Source organism: Hoplias malabaricus, chromosome 11 (genome assembly GCF_029633855.1).
Source record: "Hoplias malabaricus isolate fHopMal1 chromosome 11, fHopMal1.hap1, whole genome shotgun sequence".
Lineage (NCBI taxonomy): Eukaryota > Metazoa > Chordata > Actinopteri > Characiformes > Erythrinidae > Hoplias > Hoplias malabaricus.
Window position 1 is genome coordinate 8,269,645 of NC_089810.1, and position 18,441 is coordinate 8,288,085.

An 18,441-nucleotide genomic window follows, 5' to 3' on the forward strand; every position below is an offset into this window, starting at 1 on the left:
AGCATTAATTATGAAATAATTAGCATACATGAGTTAGTTAATATCATTGCAAGACAAAATTGTAAGAAAAAATGTTTTAAATGTAAACCAACATTATATAAACAAATAAACACCTGATGAGTTGATGATGTGATTATTATGTTAAAGATGTTTATTTGAAATTGAAAGAAAGTCTAACATTTAACAGATTGTGTAAAATGGCTAATGTTAAAATTAGCTCTTGGTTTGATCAGACTTGGTTTATTAGGTAGCAATAAATATTAATAAATTAATCAATATATTTTCATTACTGAGAAATATTTTTTAATAATTAGCATGGATGTTAAGTTTAAAAATGTCTTAGTCATTATGAAGAATTTGTGAAAATGTAATGTTTAACCTGGGAACAAATTGTGTGTTTTTTCCTTGTATTTGGAAAACATCACTTTAATCCAAGCTTGGTTTGTTTCTTTTCCTCAGTGACTTTTCTGATCTCCGTGAGCAGGTTCACTTTTTTATTTCTGATGTTAGAGGCAGCTATCTCCAAAAGATCCGTGATCATTTTAGAAGTGTAATGCAGCACAGATGTTGAGTATCTTTCCTCATACTCCTTAATGTGTCCTGAGGAAACAGACACTCATTAGAGCACAGTGGAACATACTGGTATTCACAGTATAACAGCATCACATTGAAGTCATTCACATAAAAGAATACTCATACTCCATTGTGATGAGTTAACTTTGCAGTTAACACAGTTGAAGAGAGGAATGTGAATCACAGTTGGAGCTTTGCCGTATCCTCTAAACAAATAGAAATCCTTTCGTTCTGCTTTGTCTTCAATCGGTATAACAACTTCAGGGAAAGGAATGTGAAGTTATTTGCATGCTTTAGAGGTTTGAACCACAGTCTGTAAAAGAAAGATTTTTCCGTTGGTCTGCTGCATTAAAAAAAGATGCAAAAAAAGTTGCAATCAATATTATTAACCACCCACTGACTAGACTCAACATTTCTGCTTTACCACCAGGTAAATCAGGTCCTGGTTCTGGAAGCAGGTTCTTGTTTAGTGGCTGTGTGAGTGTGTGTGTGTGTGTGTGTGTGTGTGTGGTACCAGAAAGGGATCCCCTGCACTGAAGTCAAGGGAAATGATGAGGTCAATGTCTCGTTCTTTTCTCAGCACTGAGAAATAGGATGAGTTGACTAACAGTCCAGCGTCTTCATATTCTCTTGTGTCTGAGCTGAGGATACTGGGGTCAACGTCTTCCACGGCAACACATTAAAAAATGTGTTGATATTTTTAGAATGAGAGAATTCAGCTAAACTGAGATACACAGTTCTGGACGCAGATGTTCAGTTGTACACACACACAGCTTATATAATCAGAAAAAAAAAAGAAATTAAAAGAGATGCTGTAAAACAGATGCAAATGAGCCCAATGTAACCAAGACAATGCTAATCATCTGCTAGAGTGATAGAGACCTGCAGCATTGGGCAGTGCTGTACTGGATATGTGGTGTCAGTAGTGGTAGAGCGTAATTCTGTACCTTTGCAGCTGGAGAGCCTTTCTAAACTAATTTTGTAAACCTACAAGTAGACAACCTTGGAGAGTGATTCTATACTCCTTATTTTATACACTCACACATACATATAATATTTGTATAATAAATACATAGTATTTGATTACTCACCTCTCATGTTGTAGAGATAGTTGTAAGTCTTTCCCCAGATCCAGCGCACAACAAACTCTATGGTTCTAACAACGGTGATCCAAAATTCTAGCAAACATAAATAAATATGTAACTAAACATATATATATAGTTTTAATTTTCCATTACAGTCTACTGTTAGATAGAGATATTATAGAGAATTATCACAGTATGGCAAATGTACTTATTTGTTATTAAAATACTTATACAAGTAATTTTAATTTATTTGTAGATAAAATTGTATACAATTTTTGATTTTTTTTACACTCCTGTGTTCAAATGACATTTATGTGTGTTTCTGTTGGATATATGTAATAACTCATACATCTAAAACATACAGGTTTAGCTTTCAGTCACAAACACTTGAATTTTGCAAAGTTTTGTTAAGAGGGTGTTCATTATTATTTGTTAATGATCACATAGATATAAATCACATTACAGCAAACAGTTTTTTTAGTTTCTAAAAATTGTATTATTTTCAGGATTAACCATTTAAGGAGGGAAATACATTTTTACTACCAAAAAATTGTAAGAAATATTTATAAAATATTGTATGGTTTTATATGTTTCCTATGAAGCGCAAAACACATGAGACAAACATCTAAAATGCTTTAATCTTTCTATTAACCATTTTAAGTTCCATGGAGCAGGTCCCCAAATATGACACCCAGGTTTAATACAGGGCTTTACAGAACCTCTCAAATAAACAGGCCACTAGGTTTCAGTTTAATGGTTGATTAATAAGGTGAAGGAGAGTCTGGATAAAATTACTGATTAAAATACATTTATACAGTATATAATACACAGAAGTATTAATGTCACTGAGATATTGTTGTGAAAACTTGTGGATTCTACTTACCCTGCCCCATACTGGGGAACCAGTCAAAGAAAGAACTGCACACTTTCAGTATGTTCATATCCAGATGTGCCTCAGAGAGCTTTCTTTCTGATTTCATCACCATTGCTATGCCTTTGCATTTAACTAAAGACAAAATACAAATATATTATATTATATATATTATATTATATATATATATATATATATATATATATGTCCAGGTATTCATATAGAGGTGAATACAACCTTGTAGTAGTGCTGTGAGTTTGTAGAGTAAAATGTCAGGATCCCGTTTTTGCAAGACACAAATCTTCAGTTCAACAAGGTTTAAGAGAACTTCCTGGCCATTCTTCTCCTCTAATATTAATTCTTCAGTGTAGTATTTTGCAGCTGCCATTTTGTCTGTTTTGTTGAGGTAAAGATAAAATATTACAGGCTTGTAACAGGTTCGAGCAGACCCTAAATGCTACCGGACAATGCTACAGGAAACAGTGCTCCCATCCATTCTGACCAAAGATGGTGCTGAGCATTTAGGGTCTGATCGAGCCTGTAACGGACAACAAAAGTTTTGAATTTTCTGTGTTGATAACTTTTGAACTACAAGAGATATTGCAAATCTGACAATCAATTTCTGAAACAATTCTAATCTTCTGTGATATGCTACATTACCACCTTCCCTTTGGAAAACCTTGCCCTTGGCTTATGGACATGTACAGTAAACTAAAATCTTATGCATTGCAGTCATTGGCTGGAGTCATTTATTGTCATGTGGATGGAAGTATTTAATAAATAATGCTGTTCACCTTAACAGCTCACTATATTGTGCACAATCACAAATATTTAGATAAATCTCATAATTAAAACAGTGTTTCTCAGAACATTCAGGCTTTATTCTCTGATTTTTTTTTTTCAATGCCATGGCCCTAAAACTCCATCATACTGAAATGTGAAAGCTAGAGACACCAAACATGATCCTTCCTAACCAACCATGTGTACTTTGTTTTTTTCATATTGTCAAACAAATTTGTGGTTGATTATAAAAAAATTAAAACTTCTATTCAAGTCCTGTTTAGCAAAACTAAAAAAAAATATCTATTAATATCCACTGTTTAATAAGCATCATTTCATATACACTGTTATACCAAATGTGTGGTTCATACCTTGAATCAGGTTTCGTATGAACTTAAGGATTTCTTCCATATCTGCTATCGCACTGCCACAAAGTCCTGTATAAAAATAAAACTTCATAGTTGTACTGTGCCATAAGTACACAGTCCCCAGCAGACAGTAAAAAAAAATTACATTAACACTATAGGCACTAATTTCTTAAATACAGACATCTCTTTGAATTATTTAACTCTCTGGACAATAGTAACAGGACATACCAGAGCAACTGCACATGAGAGTAAAGATCCCATGCTCAATCTCATTTTAGTGGAATCACATTCTCTGGAACAGTGGAAATTCCTGTGAAATATTTTTATAAATTGAAACATATCATCCAACATGGAGCCTGGCCTATCTAAAGCTCTTGTTAATGCTGACTGCTATTAAACCCCTCACAGACATGTTCCAATATCGGCACACAACTGCCGTGATTTTTTAAATTAATTTAGATAATTTTGTTTTTTATTGAAATACTCTTTCTGAATTTAGAGTGTTACTGTATCCCTGACTCAGTCCTCACAGTTCAATTTATAAATTAGAAACTGTTCCCAGACAAGTCACACAGCTCCAGGGACCTGTCTGTGAGGAGTGTGGTGTGTTCTCCCTGTGTCTGCGTGGGTTTCTTCCAGGTGAATGTCTGTGAGGAGTGTGGTGTGTTCTACCTGTGTCTGCGTGGGTTTCCTCCAGGTGACTGTCTGTGAGGAGTGTGGTGTGTTCTCCCTGTGTCTGCGTGGGTTTCCTCCGGGTGACTGACTGTGAGGAGTGTGGTGTGTTCTCCCTGTGTCTGCGTGGGTTTCTTCCAGGTGAATGTCTGTGAGGAGTGTGGTGTGTTCTCCCTGTGTCTGCGTGGGTTTCCTCCGGGTGACTGTCTGTGAGGAGTGCGGTGTGTTCTCCCTGTGTCTGCGCGGGTTTCCTCCAGGTGACTGTCTGTGAGGAGTGTGGAGTTTTCTCTCTGTGTCTGCGTGGGTTTCCTCCGGGTGCTCTGGTTTCCTCCCACGCTCCAAAAACACACATTGGTAGGTGGATTGGAGACTCAAAAAGTGTCCTTAGGTGTGAGTGTGTGAATGTGTTTCGCCCTGTGAAGGACTGATACCCCCTCCAGGGTGAGTTCCTGCCTTGCTCCCAGTGATTCTAGGTAGGCTTCAGACCCACCTCCACCCTGAATTGGAAAAGTGGTTACAGATAATGAATGAATGAATGAATGCTCCCAGGTGTGAATGAAAACAAAGAGCATTATTTCTTCCACAACATTAAAATAAAACCTGCACATTCTCAGAAATAGAAAATTATTAAAAATGTGTTAGTTCTATTCTATTAAATTCTATTACAGAGATTCTAAAGGAAAAATGCAGTGTTTGAGAGGGATATTCACTGATGCCTTTAGAGTTTTGATTTCAGTTTTTGTTGTTATCTCTGAGTTTTTTTTATGTGTTCTCTGTCACATGTCACTCTGTCACAATTCTTATTTTCTGTGTCTTTCAAGAGGCTTTACCTTTTACCAGCAGGCTGCCATAAAAGGCGGACCAATCATTTGTTACTGATGAGATTATCATTACCTTGTAAGTAGAGCATGTCCATTTCAGGCTGGTCCTTAATCTTCTGTCCATTCTGAATCTTACTTCCCAAACACTGTGAGTTCACAAAGGCTCCAGTAATGAGTAACCGGATTCGTCCGGGGTGATCTCAAACCACGTATCTACAAACACAAACTATTGTGTGTTTCAGTGCATTTACACACAACCAAAGTGACACACACATTTATAAAATATTACCTTTATGTAGTCGGTCATATTTACACTGTTTATCAATCACAGTGTAAATGGGATATGGGTCATTAGTGAAGTTGCCTCTCTGCTTTGTGATGCCACTCTCATCTATCTGTCAAAAGAAAAAAATCAGATTAAAAAAATGAATTCGCTGAAGTCATTAGCAGGAAATGAATCATATCTGTACAGGCAAACATACAAAGTAGAAAATGAAGTTTAGAAACAGAATTCCTAATCTGGGCATATCTTTCACAGTATCATTTTATTGATCTTTTACTACATCCTTATGCACAGTGATGTAGGTTAATGTAACATTAGGAAAAAGGCCTGTAGATTGTTTGAGAGGAGAAACAAACCTGTTCAGCCAGTTTTAAAGATGGTGTTTCCCATTGTCCTGTACCAAGCTAACATACTATTTACTCCAAAGAAGTACCTATTATGCAGAGGACATGGCACTTCTTGGATTAATAAATCAAGGAAGGAAGGGTATGATGAGAGGCAGCACATTTTTGAAGCATTTTTCTAAAACTGATATGAATAATTTGGAAAACATTGAAGGGAAGATGAAGGGCACACCAGTTATCACCAGTTATCAGTAAAAACCAAGGGGATGATTAGAGGTAGTTGTTTTAAATATCTGGCTACAGTTCTGGACAGGTGTCTAGGAGGAAGTGCCTTTGAGGAGAGTTGAGTTCATTTATAAGAACGTAGAGCTAGAATATCGCTGTCTTGTCTTGTGTTATATAACATTTTTGGATTGTAGGGGACACACTACACCTTCTTAACTCACAGTTTGAGCAGCTTTTATTAGGCAAATGCTACTGGACACCAAGAGCCACCAGGGATATATATGATTATTTTTGTGTATTGTTTTCTGTGTCAGTTTTTTTAATGCCATGAGTGGCCAATAATGAATTTCCACATTGTGGACTTAGTTCTAATGAGTTAGTTCAAGATATATATGGGTCACAGCTGTCGCTATAGTACAGTACAGAATAGCCGCCTTATTGGGGACCTACTCATTACTCAAACACACAACTCAAATAAAAACTGAGATATTTATTTTTTTATGGTTTCTGTCCACAGTTTTAATCTCATTTAGAGGGTAAAATGAAATTAATAAAAGTATGGATCCCTGAGCCATTTACCTCTGTCATGTTTGTAAACAGCTCTGTTTGTCAGTGGAGGAGCTCGGGCCACATGCAAAAGAGTGCCATACTCCCTACATAAAGCAAATCTTAGATAAAAAAAACTAACAATACAGAGCATAATTAGACACTTATTCTTACTTCATTCACCATCGTAGATACAACCAGCGCTGCCCACACATCTGTGAGGCAGAAGTTGTCTTTGTTCAAATAGTAATTCACCAGCTTTTTCCCCTTTTCCAGACTACTGACACCAGGACCAGTGAGTCTTTTCTTGATGTTTTCTGTCAGAGCCTCCAGTTTGGTGGACCAGTCGGACTCTTTATATAATGATGCCATGCACCTAAAGAGGAGGAGTTTAGTTTAACAACAACAACAAAAGATATACATCATTTTCCACTATAAATGGATTTGAACATAAATGGAAACACTTTAAATTTTATTGTTAGCAGTGCAAACATTTATCAGAGAAAATGAATAATTATTACGCTATAAACAAATGAAAATGAAATGTGTGAAAAAGGCCTACATGCAAATTTTAGTATGTTTTACGATTGACATTAGAAATTCTCTTTTTTTATTTATTTTAATTTATTGCACTGAAGCATTGGTCTGTCACAATGTGGTGCTGTAGCCAATTGGTCAATTATCTCACTTCTGTTTGCTCTGGTAGTGAAAACAACAATTCTCTCACTCTGCACTCCCTTCCAAAATGAACAAAAGAAAAGCAAAACTCTGTATTAGGACATTTTGGGTTTATATAAAATAAAATAATAATAATCAAATGTAACAATGAAAATCCTCCATAAGTACAGCCTAAATGAATGACAGAAATATGTGTTACTTTGTGAATCAGTACCAGGTCGATCCTGAGACTCCACTCAGATACATGATACAGTCCAACAGTCCCTCTTTACTGAGTTCACCCAGTGACCCCAGCAGTCCAATCATAGCCCTCAGACCTCCACCAGAACCCAGCACTGCAATTTTAGGTAAATCGCCCTGTCAACATTGAAACAGAAAATATAAATGCTGGTTTCAACAACATTGATGCATCTACTGACTCACTATGATTTGATGTAACTGTAGTTACACGTTAATTATACAAGCAACAAAAATGTAATGATTGGTAAAGCGTTCATATAAACACACACATTGACCAGACACTACATTAAAACCACTGACAGGTGAACTGCACAACACTGATCTCATTAAATTAGAAATGTGGTGAGATACATCAGAATGTAAAAACAAACAAACAAAAAAAAAAAAAAACAGGATACAACAGAGAAATTTTCACCTGTGACTTTTCACATCAATCAGAGATGCTCACAAGTCATTTTCTGCAAGTCCAAGTCAGGTTTCAAGGCTCTTATGGTTGAAAACAATGAATGGCTCTGATCTGGCCCCAGTTTAAAGCATGTACTGTAATGTTTTATTAGCACACACTACAGTGTCATAACTGATCCCCTGTATGATCACTTTAAAAAGTCTGTTTTAGTGCAATGTGTAAAAACCCAGAAAGAAAGATATGTTTTAAGTTTACAACTGTATTTTACAATATTTGAGAAATTTCTGGGCAGCATGATCATGCAGCAGGTAGTGTTGCAATAAAACAGCTCCAGGGTCCTGGAGGTTGTGGGTTCGAGTCCCGCTCCGGGTGACTGTCTGTGAGGGGTGTGGTGTGTTCTCTCTGTGACTGTGTGGGTTTCCTCCAAGTGACTGCCTGTGAGGGGTGTGGTGTGTTCTCCCTGTGTCTGCGTGGGTTTCCTCCAGGTGACTGTCTGTGAGGGGTGTGGTGTGTTCTCTCTGTGACTGTGTGGGTTTCCTCCAGGTGACTGTCTGTGAGGAGTGTGGTGTGTTCTCCCTGTGTCTGCATGGGTTTCCTCCAGGTGACTGTCTGTGAGGAGTGTGGTGTGTTCCCTCTGTGTCTGCGTGGGTTTCCTCCGGGTGACTGTCTGTGAGGAGTGTGGTGTGTTCTCCCTGTGTCTGCGTGGGTTTCCTCTGGGTGCTCTGGTTTCCTCCCACGCTCTAAAAACACACGTTGGTAGGTGGATTGGTGACTCAAGTGTCATTAGAGGTGTGTGTGTGTGCACCCTGTGTAGGACTGGCACCCCCTCCAGGGTGTGTTCCCGCCTTGCGGCCAATGATTCCAGGTAGGCTCCGGACCTACCACTGCCCTGAACTGGATAAGGGTTACAGACAATGAATGAATGAGAAATATTTTCTGCATTAGAGGATACCTGCTATTTGTATTGAGTATTATTTATGACTAATTATTAACTGTGCATAGTATCTGGTACATAACATTTTTGTTGCAGGATCAATTTTATGTGACTGGTTACATTTATTATAGGAGATTACTGTGCGTGGTGAGGTGCCTCATATGGCACTTTTACAGCGTCTGGTGTGAAATGGGTTCAGGAAACAAAAGCAGCGGTTGTCTCTCATGTGCCTCACTCTTCTGCTCTGAGTTCAACTCTTGGAACCGTGGAACAGTAAATGAGAGCATGTCTGCATGCGTGAACTCTCAGGCAGTGGCAGAGTGGGCCTCGGTTCAGTTTGAGCTACACCACTGATGTGTGTACATTTTTTTTTTTTAAGGCTATAAAGTAAACAGCCTCTACAAATAAACATCTATACAAAAGAAGATTCAGTAGGCTTGATTTAGAGTTACGGTTTGCCAGATATTTACAATTACATATTCAGCCTATTCAGTCCTACTCCATTTTCTACTATAAATAAAAATCAGTCACATTTAACAAATAGCTATTAATAAAACAGTATATTTTATAAACAAATTTAACAATCAAAGGCTGCGCATGTGTGTTACAACTGGTACGTGTGACAATAAAGAGTCACAGTAAATGCAGCTTAACACATCCCTCAGAAAACCCCTGAGGAAATTATGCAAATTAACTTATTGGTCTACAGAAACACAGTAAAATTCTAATGTTAAGACCCCAGCAATAAGTTGCTTTATATCTTTATATTGTGGTGGAATAGTGGATGAGTAGATTTGGTAATTGCCAATATTTTTTTTGTCAAAATTGCATCCAGAATATTGGTTTACTATCTGAATGTCAGCAAACACTGCAGTTATTGCACATTACTGAGTAAATCTGGCCTTTAGGTTTGTGTATTTAAAATAATGACTTACCACAGAGCAGTGAATACCTTGCTGCTCCAGACACCGTTGAACAATTTTTACCCTTTGGTCCAAATGCTTTCTCTCAGCCTCATTCAGAGAGTGACCAATCCTCACTTCACTGCCACACACATTACACAGGTTTAACCCAGAATTATCACATCTCAACAGTTACAGAGTAATTATATCAGTCACATGTTTCTAATTATTTGTTTTCTACATTTATAAATTCATAGACTAACTTGACTACATAAACTGTAGTGAACTTCTTTGAATTAATAAGAAGATGAACCTAGTCATGGTCATTATTGAAAGGATGATACACATCTATGCACAAATATATTTCAGTCACAGGGAAATACTGCAGGTTTATAACTCAATAAATCTTCTTAATTAATAATAATAATAATAATAATAATATTAATACATTTATACCTTTCACAGCTTTTCGTTTGCCCCATTCTGAATAAAGGAATAAAAGATCAAATATTGGAACAAACAATAAAATGGTTCAGTTGTTCAAGTCAGCGTTCAGAGATGAATAGGTGTTACATTTTCTCTATTACATGGTCTTAATTAAAAATTTTGATTGACTGAAACTTTTCATGATTTCATATTCATAATTCATTTATTTAAATATTAAAAAGTACAAAATATTGAAGGAATCTACATATTTCATCATAGATTTTTGGATCTTTTTAACATTTTAAAAAATTACTTTTAAAGTGGAACTTAAGACATTTTAACAAAGGTTTACACAGCACTTTTCAGCAGCTATTTACATTATTGCTCCTTATTAGTAGCATTTTAAAATGTATAATATATAATGGTATTATTGCATTACAGCATTAATTTACCTTGCTGCCGACAGTCTTACAGTCTTCTCCTTTCAGATACACAGCTTTAACTCTTGATAAAGAGAGTCCCCCTGTTCCCTTATCTAGGGTTGTAAGAGTCAACGATAACAAAGCAGACTAACAAATTGGGTTTGTTAAGAACCTGGGTCTGAGCGATCCACTCTCCGTCACTCTTTTATAGTTTTCCAATATCACACCCTGCTCCTTCCCAGAATTACAGGTCACATGACAAAACAGGATGACTTATGGCCCTCAACACTATCAGTTTGGTCTGTTCATATCTAAAGTCTCAAATGCTGCTATGTCCCTCGAAACTCTGTTCTTACTTGATCCACACTTTCACTTTTGCCTCAAAGTTGTCATACTTTGTAATAAATAATTAAAAATATTAAAATGAACATTTCCAACACAAAAAATAAATCCTATTCCAGACACTACATAAAAAGGCTAATTAAATTGGTATAACTATGTTTTATTTTTAAAAAAGATTTGATGCTATTTTTTGTTTTTAATTTTTAAAAGGTATTTTATATTTGTTCATTACTTTTCTTGGTGTTGTTGGCACATACACAGATGCTTAAGTAAGATGGATTTCAGTAAATATATATTTTGAACATTACATTACATTCAATACATTAGTATGCCTAGCATACCGAATCAAGACAGTATTTATTTTTACCCATTTACAGACACGGGTGAGTCATAAACACATTAGACTGCTTTCCAGTGCAAATCGATTGGAGTCCAGCAAACGGTGAGGAAACATCTGAAATTTATAAAAAGTTTTTTATTTTAATTATTTGTATTTATTTTTTATTACAGTTGTTAACTTTGCCTTTAAGCACTGTTTGTACAGGGTTAGTTTTACCTGTGGACGTGGTGTAAAGTGTCACGCCCTGGCCCTGTCGGGTCTGTTTTCCCACAATGTGCACATGTAGCACACGGCTCTGTTTGTTGTTGTTCCTATCTTCACCCTAGTCCCGCTTTTAGTCCTGCCTCTGTCCTATTATTGTCTCCAGGTGTTCCTCGTTTGTCATGTCCTTATAGTCTCTTTGTTTCAGTGCTCCCTCGTCTGTACTTGTGTGTGTAGATGTGTGTTTCTGTGTCTTTCCGTTCACATGTGTCTACCCTGGTTCACGGTTGTTTCCTGTCTGTCCTTGTTTAATTCTGTTTTGTTTAGTCTTGTCTTTAATCTGTCCGTGTTGCTAGTGTTTATTTTGCTTCTGTTTTGTTAATAAATTCCTTGTGTGTACGTCTGCCTCCCTTGCTGTCCTGCCCAGCCGTGACAGAAGAATCGACCGTTAAAATAGACGTATCAAGGAATCCATTTCATTCAGGTCCTGGCGCTCCTGTGGAGTATATTGTGGAGGCTAATGTGTCCCCCACACATGTTAAAAATCAGAGCAGGTTGAAGCAGCGTGCTGGAGACTACTCCTCGCTGGAGGACTACCCCCTCAGGTCTGGGGAAAATTTTGGGGAGGGCGCTTTTAGCCTCAAGCCTCAGGACAGAGGTGAGGCTAACAGGGGTGCGCTTCCTGGGGACCTTTGTTTGAGGGACTTCCTAATGAGTGCGCCCCTCGCACCTCCCAAACCCTCAGCAGCTCCAGCACATGCCTTTCGAGCAGCACAAGTCCTTGCCTTTGTGAACATTGTTGCAGGGCCCCCTGCCTCTGAGGACATCTCCGCAGGTCTCTCTGCTCCAGTGATGGCAGCAAACCACCTCGCTCCTGTTCCTGCAAAGACGGTGATCAAGGCCGCTTCTGTTCCTGTGACTGTGGTCCCGGACATCTCTATTTGTGTCCCTAGATCCGCCCCAGGGACTTCGGGGTCAATTCCTGAAGCTGTGCCCAGACTGGCTTCTCAGACCTCACCAAAGACTTTTGCCATTCCTGGGCACTCCCCAATGGTTGTTTTTGTACCTCTCTGTCCATGTCCCAGTACCTGTATTTGCTTTTGTCTCTCTCCCAGTCCCTGTCAACATGTTTTTGTCTGTCCCCGTAAATGTCCTGGTCCCAGTACCCCTGCCAAATCCTGTCCTGTCTCATATCCAGTTTCCTTTGACAGATTCTGTCTTGTCCTCTGTCCAATCTCTTGTCTCTACTCCCATCATGTCTAGTCCACTCCAGTCCCCATTCCAGTCCATTGTTACATCTCCTCCTGGTTTTCCCTGTCAGTCCTCTATTTCGCCATCTGTTTCTGCTCCTGTCTTGTACCAAGTCCAGTCCCCTATCCAGTCCCAGTACTTGTCTCCTGTCTCATCATTAGTATAGTCTCCTGTTTTTGGTTCTGTCCTGTCCCCAGTTTTCATTTCAATCCAATGTCTTGTCAAACATCTCTAGTTCGGCCTTGTCCTTAGTCCCGTCTCCTTAACTCCTGTCTCCTTGTTAATAAATTCCTTGCATGTACGTCCACCTCCCTAGCCTGTCCTGCCCAGCCATGACATAAAGCATGGACAACATTTGAAACTTATGCCAGGAGAGGCAAGAAATCTCAGCCAACACCATTAAAATAAAGTAGTCTACATATAATAAGACTAACAAATGCATGACAGGCAAAACAAAAGGCCAGATCAGCTGTGGGTCTGTATCCTTTACTGGAAATAAAAGTATTGCTTGATATATCCCACTCTCAATAATGTCCAGACAGTTTTCTATGCCAGGAATTGGATCTCATTCAGGTGCCTGCAGTGAAAAAGTTGAATTATGGGAAACTTCTTCAAAATTCTGAGTAGCTGGGGTCGAGACAGGAGCAGAAGGGTGTGGAAGTTGGCACCTTCGTAAAACTTTTCTGCTCAGACTGTCATTTTTCATCGCAAAAGTTGTTATTGGGCTTTTTAAAGAATTTGTCATCAAGTGTACTGGGTCGTTAACCATTTCTATTCAGCCATCAATTTGCCTTTTACCATATGACGAATTTCTAGAAAAAAAAAACAAGCACTGCCAGTCTGTTGATTGTGACTATTCAACTGCCCCCTTGTGTCATAGGGATGTGTTGCACCATGGTCTGAATTGTTTTATGGCTGTAACAAATGTCCCCAATGGTTGGGGTTGGGTGAATCCAATCCCCGCCCCCCGCAGATGTTGCCCATGGTGTAAAGTATTAAGAGAAGTGTCTCAGTAGCTTTATTCACATCCAAATACACAATATCTGTCATTTTCCCTGTGTGTTCGTCTGTATTTAATGTCACAGAGTCAGTGCAGAGTTAGCGCAGAGGACAAAAGCACACAGCTCTGTGGACGGTGTGTTCTCTCGGGTGGTCAGGTGGCTTTTTAGAGATGAAATGGCCATTAGATTGCCATGGAAACCTCCACAGACACTCAAAAGCAAACATTGAAATGAACAGTCTGAACAGTCACGTAGCTGGACACTCTCCCCACAGCTTTCCTTAGAACAGCTTTCTGCTTAACGGGGGGGTTCAGATAAATGCTGATGGATGGAAATATAATCGTCTCTTAGGAGGTTGGAATCTAACAATGATACAACACCCCACAATATTAATAAAGAACCATTCTTTAAAATCTGTCATGTTAAAGAAGAGTCTTAATTATGAAACCATATAAATCTGCAAACCCAGGATGTGAAAGTCTAGAACCAGTAAGTGCTTTGTAAATCAGGGACAAAATGTTTAGCATGTCTACCATGGAATAATCCACATCAACAATCAATGGTGAGGATTTTAGATGATTCTCCCTCTTTGGAACAGGTCAACAAATGATTCAGGGAACATAGGGAGTAATCTCTCTTTGAAAAGGGCAAACTTTGCCATGTCCTTCAAACCCTCAGATGGCACTGCATTAAAAAACAATAATTTCACATTTGAACAGGAATATTATTATATAAGTGTCACTTTGTCTATACATTTGTACATAGCGCACAAGGAACAGCTACAATAATAACACACTGTACATCTTTGTGTCTCACTGTTTACAGAGCACAGTCACTTTATAATGTTTCTATATGGTGCTCAGTCACTCATTGGACATTTTGAGATGATTTTTGGACAGAGCACATACTGTACATTCAGTCATTATTTATTCAAATATTATTTTTATACAGCTGTTATTATGTAGGTGGATTGGCGACTCAAAAGTGTCTGTAGGTGTGAATGTGTAAGTGTGTGTCGCCCTGTGAAGGACTGGTGCCCCCTCCAATGTGTTCCTGCCTTGCTCCAAGTGATTCAGGTCGTCCTGATCATTCAGAATCAGAATCTGAATTCATCTTTAGTGGCCACACACACACACACACACACACACACACAGAGAGTACATATGACTTGAAACTGCATTATTTATTGGTAAAACCCTGGCTGGGACAGTGATGTCCTTGATGTGGGTGGTGTTTAATGCTGTTGGAGTTGCATTGAGATACTTTGGGGTTCAAACTACAAAGATAATGTGGTAATGTGTATCCCTGATCACCTCCCAATGTGGTTTGAGTGACTGGATTGCAGTGTGTCCTCGGGACGAACTGGACCCTTCTCACACTTTTCCTCTATGCTGGCCATTTACAATTGGATCACCCAGGATGCAGCTTAATGCTGTAAAATTAACTCACTTTCATGGACATGACAAAAGTATTCACTCTGCTCTTTTTCTTAATGAAATAGCTTTGGTCCAAACCCCACAGCAGTGTTCTCCCCCTGTGTAAACAGCCCCTGTTCAGAATGCACCTGTTCCTTTAAATGATAATGAGCCGCTCGCTGTTCCCCCCCGACCCCGAGCGCACAGCAGTGAGGAGCGAGGAGCAGAATCTCTGGTTTTTAGCTGTTTTTGCTCTGTTCTCTTTCTTCTCCATTCTCATTTTCTCAATTTCTACTCAGTGCTCTTATTTCTCCGCGCTCGTATGTTTTGATGCATTTAACCTCACCTGTTCTTTCTTTTATCAGGAAACAGAGCGCTAACTGTGTAGTGGTGGAATGTTCACCTTAAATGATGAAGAAGTTACATTTTTGTCACCATTTTTGTCACAAATGCTGACATATTTAAGGTGGAAATAAATCTTAATTAGAAGTTCCATCACAATGGAGCATTATTTCTGGGTTGGAGAGGACGCTGATGTGTATATCTGCCACTTCATCTCTGAATTTCTAATATATATATTTGATTTCAGTTCATTGTATTTGCAAATACAGGCACACATATCTAATTGTTTGATTAAAATTGCAATGGTATTTCTTCTTTCTTGGCACTTTGCTGTGGGCTTTGGCTCATGTACGTGATTCACCAAGTTGGAGCAGTCGTATGTCGTCAAAGTAGGTTCTAAAGTTCTGAGATCTAAAAAACAGAATCCATAACCAATAAATTACATTTTGTAATTGATAAAAATATTATTAATATTGAGAGTTATAAAAATTGGTTTATAAACAGAATATTTCTGTATGTAATCATCTATTTTGTGTGTAATATTCTTGAATAATCCGTTTTCGCTTTCATTCCACCTTTTCTTAGTTGCGCTTCTTTCAGTCTCGCTGTCGCCTCCAGAAATTTCTTGCATTTGACAGGGGATGGGATCTAGACAGTCATTGCTGAAGCCCCGCCCACCCATTCTGTACACACTTGATTAACCAGTTAGTAGTATGACTCTATTGCAAACTGTGCATTACTAAAAGACATAACCGTTAAAAATAGTTGATATGGCTTACCTGTGTTTGCCGGTCAGCCATTTTCCAATCAGGTGTGCTCTCGCTGACGTAGGGTGTGCAGAATGGGCTGAGTGGGCGGGACTTAACTTCAGCAGCCAATGACTGTCTAGATCCCACCCCCCGTCAAAATTCTAAAGCAAGAAACTTCTGAAGGTGACAGCGAGACTGAGAGAAGCGCAACTGAGAAAAGGTGGAATGAAAGTGAAAACAGATTCTTCAAGAATATTACACTCAAAATAAATGATTATATACAGAAATATTCTGTTTACAAACCTGTTTTATAACTCTCAATATTAAAGCCCTCAGACCCAGAGGGGTAAAGTTCTTAGACCCCAGAGTGTTAAAGCCCTCGGACCCCAGAGGGGTAAAGCCCTCAGACCGGTGAAGTCCTCAGACCCCAGAGTGTTAAAGCTTGTTTAAAATTCGACCTGTGTTTGCTCCAAATTTGTAATTATTCTGACCAGGGGGCACTAGTTTACAGAGCCCTGGCAATGTGCTGAAATGCTGAATACTTTGTGAATCTGTTACAAACACCTTCATTTCAAAATGCTGCCTTGTGAGCGGTATGTGCTGCTTTGTGATTTGGACACAGCCCGAGCATGTGAGAAACTCCCATCTGTTCTCAGGATGTAGCATTGAAACTCCCGCAAAATTTTGGGGAGCAGAGCCGTCTGTCGGTGTGTGTTATCAGAAAAGTGTGTGGTGATTATTTAGGGTGGATTGTGCAGTGTGGGGACTTTGAGCACTAACAATGATCAAGTTCAGAACATCTGTGAAAAATGTATTCATGTGTGGGGTGTCTCATGTTTCCAGCATCGGTTAGGATTTTTAAATCCTGTAGTGTGAGCCAGGCTTTAATTTAGTTTTTGTTTATTCCAATCTTGTTTATTGTTTAACTTCTTAGTTTTATTAAGAATATACTTTGTCCATTCCATTTAAATGACTTATTCTTTGAGCCTCTGCTGTTTATATTATTGTGTTGTTGTGCCTTCTCATGCTTAATTGTCCTGTCCAATGTTAGTTCTGCTTACATTTCCCTGCAGATTCCTCTGTTCTTCTTAGTCCCTTACTACCCCCTTTATGACAGCCCTCTGTAAAATCTCCTACAGCAGCTACAGCAGAGATCATATTTGCTTTTATTTGCCTCACAATGGCAGCTTGTAAAATATACAATGAGTAAACAACACTTAATGTTGCCGCCAATGTTGTTGTAGTTTCCAAAGTCCATTTTTCCTGTTAGAGACATCACTGAGGCATGGGGGTGGGGGGTGGGTACTGTGGTAGTTAGAAAACCAGCCTGGGAACAAACAGAGAGTCCGGTAGAATAGCTACCATGCAGTGAGATTATTACCTGCCTCTGAGGTTCAGTGCAGGGAAAAATGCATGTCTCTCTGTTTTCCCTCCTTCCATTCGGTCTGTTACAGTCAGATCTGCTGGAGTTACTAATGAAAAGATTTACATGTGCCTTTCTCTGCCCTCAACCAAACTAACTCCATCTCTTTACTGTTTTCTGAGAAAATGACGGCACATTGATGGGAGATTGTCCCCTGCGTTCCACACCAGACCTGGTGAGAGTTTTAAAACATTAACAGAATACACAACTAAACTCCAACAAGACGTTTGTGAACAGGGAGCTGCCTCAGTAGTGTCCTGAACACAGGCGGTATATCTTAGGTCTTTCTTCAGTCAAATCCTTGCATTTTTTACCTCAAGAACAGCTGTCATTTCTTGATACATGTTCCTTGTTATTTATTGGCTGAAGTGATTTTGAGTGACTATAAACAACACAAACCACAGACTTTATTAGAGCATCTCATAGCGCTCCCAGTGAATAACATCACTTCCTGCCTCCATCTGCAGTTTCACACAGTGACGTAATGCCATCTGCAAACAACCCATAGAGTCTGTATGAAAACACCACTCTAGTTCTGAACTGGATGGACACTGAGTTCTGGTCCCTTTGTCTGTGATGGTTGTTGATCTCTCCTCTGGCTCTTCCTGCTTTGATATGCTAAAAAGGTCAAATGGTCTCACTATCTCAGAGGATACATGCTCGTTTGGAACATTTATTAAGATAATTATGCTGTTGATTCTGTAAAACTACTTTCACACAGCAGGTAAAAGTCGCCCAAATTCGTTTTTTGTTTTTTTTGTTCTGTTGGTCACATTGTCTATGTAATGTGACCTATATCTG

At 38.7% G+C, this 18,441-nt stretch overlaps 1 pseudogene; it reads right to left on the reverse strand.

The window, feature by feature from the left end:
• Positions 1-421: 421 nt before the first annotated feature.
• On the reverse strand, positions 422-10,210 carry LOC136709976 (cytosolic phospholipase A2 gamma-like; annotated as a pseudogene).
• Positions 10,211-18,441: the final 8,231 nt, after the last annotated feature.